Consider the following 2,924-nt stretch of genomic DNA (forward strand, 5'->3'; position numbering starts at 1 on the left):
AGCAGCTGCCCTTCAGTCAGGGCAGGGCAAATGGCAGCGCCTCCCCAGGAGGGGGAGAAAGAACAAGTTTGTGCAAAGGCCAGGGCCAAAGGCCAGGCCACCCTCAGCCCCAGGCTGCCTGAGCGGCCCTGCGGCCTCAGCCGGGCTCTGGGCTGGCAGCAGCAGCTCCCTGGGCACTGCTGGAGCTGGTGGCCTTCAGCTTCTCCCTGCTGCCTCCTGTCAGTGCCCGCCTGTGCTCAAGGTCTGCAGGGCAGCTGTGGCCAAAGTGGAGCCTGTGCAATTGGTTCCAAGGGCTGGCAGAGCTGCAGGCCCGGAGCCCTGTGTGCTCCCTGCTGGCCCCTCCATCCCCTGAGCCCCAGCGTGCCCTGGGCAAAGCCCCGGCCCCCTTCAGTTTCTTCAGCCCCTCACAGTCCTCTCAGCCCACTCCATCCCTTCGGAGCCATCCCGGGGCCTTGGAGCCGCCAGCGCCCTCAGCCTGTGCCACTTCCCTGTGCCCTGAGTGCCCCCGTGGCCCTCTGCTCCCCCAGAGCCCTCAGTGCCCCCAGCAGCTCAAGGGCACCGTCCCTGCAGCGTCAGCGCCTCCTCAGCCCCCTCAGCCCCCTGTGTCTCCCTGTCCTTCAGCAGCTCCTCAGGGGACAGTGCCTGGGGCCACCGGCAGCTCCCAGCGCTCCAGGGACACCCGGGGCTGGAACTGCTGCTCCGCCCAGCCTGGCCGCCAGCTGGGACCCAGCACAGACACAGGGGACACAGGGGGCACAGAGGGAAAAACAAGAGCTGAAAAAGGCAGCCCAGGGGGGACAGAGGGAAAAATGCAGCCTGGGCCTACACAAACATCACTCCATCCACCTGCACCAATTCACAGACCAGCACAGAGCCTTTGCTTTGTGATGTCAGGGCACGGTTGCCACGTGCTCGTGGTGACATCACAAGGTTGCCTTGGAGCACGGGAGGCCTCAGGGGTGTCAGAGCGGCTCTTGAGTTTGCTCAGAGCAGAAGTGTCCTTCTGCACTCGACGATTTTTTCAGCAGGCAACCGCCTACTGACATTAGACTTGTTTTTTCTTCTTTTTCAGCAGTCTGAAAACTTGCACAGCAGTTCCCAAAATGATTGGGCAACTCGCTGCTGCAGTTTTCACTGCTTATGGAATAGGTTATTCAACCTATTTCCTGACTAACCTGGCAGGTAAGTAGAGGTTTTCCCTGGGTGTCACCTAGCCTGGCTTTTGTGTCTCCCTGCTCTTTCAAAACAGAATTATCATTTGGATGCCACTTGGGTAAAGCTCCTCCTGCCAACACGTTCAGCTCAAAAGGGGGTGTCTGTGGCCAGGGCTGTGCGGGCAGCATTTGCAAGGGAACCTGCAGGGGTTGTGTTCCCTCCATGGGACAGTCTGTGGCAGCAGAGTCTGTCATTTCCTCCCTTTGCTGGGCCAAGCAGCACAACTTGGAAAATGGGGGCTGGGAGACCTTCTGAAAATGCTCTGGTTGTTTGCAGTTTCCTCAAAGAATCTGGTTCATTTTCCCTTGCCCACTGCAGGTCACCTGAGCCGGGTATTCAGAGGGGCCGATCCGGAGGTGAGTGAGAAAGGAACATTTGATGTTCCTGGTGTTTAAGAATTGTGCAGCAAGCTGTGAGCTTGGCCTGGGGCAATAGAGAGTAGAGGCCCAGCTGAGTAGGCTGCAAGAAAATCCATTTCCATGTCTGCAGCAGCAAGAGCAAAGGCATCACTGGCTATTTCCTAATTTTCCATTGCAGAGCTTTAAAAGAACTAAAAGTCCAGTTTTGCAGAGAGAATGTTGCCTGCCCAGAGTAGCCAGGGGGGATTATCTAATTCAGAGCAATTTTCTGTCCAGTTGAATCAGCCCATTTGAATTTAGTCTGAGGGACTTAGAATCCCATTGCTATCAAAGATGATGATTTGTGCTTAGTAGAGCTGGCTCTAGAGCTGAACAGAAAGAAGGTTATAAATGAGAGGTAATGGCCGGTGTCTCACACTCCTGTCTGTCCACAGAGCACAGAACCAAGGGAAGATTCTTCTCTGGCTCCCTGTGCTCCTGGAGAAGAGGCCAGAGAGGAGCCCAATGACCACCAGGCTCCAGCTGTGGTCACACCACAAATGGAGCCAAATGACCACCAGGCTCCAGCTGTGGTCACACCACAGCCACAGCTTTCCCAGACAGTAAGTGCCAGTTCTGGAGGGTGCTGTCTTTAGTTCAGGGCAGAGCTGCAAGTTTCTGAGCAGCCAGCTCTTGCTGTTGGTGGCTGAGGATGCTGAGTGCTGGAGTCCTGCCAGGAGCCAGACATTCCCCTCAGCCAGTGACACCTGGAAAATGGGCTTTGAGCTGTCCTGTTTAGGCCCCAGCTTGCTGGGATTCTGATAGGGGCAGCATCTCACAGTCACTTGCTTTGCATTTGTGTCTACAGAACATGGAGGCAGAGGCACAAGTAGAGCTCACTGTATTTCCCAATGACATCATGGCAGTGAGGAGGAGGAGCACAGAAGACATCAGGAGACTTGAATACCACTGGAACATCCATAGACTGAGGCACAATCTCCAAAACCAGGTGAGTGGAGGAGTGGCAGCCACTCCACTCATAGAAGTGTCTCCTTGTTCTTCACAGAACTTTGGTGCAGAGCTGCAGGCAGAGATGCTGAACACCCAGGCTAGGATCAGGACGACGGACGAGAGGCTGGAGGAAGTAATGATGATTCCAGGAGAAAGAGAAGAGAGGATTCATCTCCCTGAGGAGCAAGAGGCTCTAGAAGAACCAGTGAGTGAAAGAGCCATAGCCACTGCAGTCACCAACCTGGTGCTTTCTGCCCTTCTTGCCTTTCCCCAGCAGAGCAGCAGGGGCTGGGGTGATGCCTCTGAGTGCCCTCCTGCTCCAGTGTCTGTCACAGCCACTCTGAAGGACACTCCCTGCTG

The sequence above is a fragment of the Zosterops lateralis genome (genome assembly GCF_965231275.1).
Source record: "Zosterops lateralis genome assembly, chromosome: 23".
NCBI lineage: Eukaryota > Metazoa > Chordata > Aves > Passeriformes > Zosteropidae > Zosterops > Zosterops lateralis.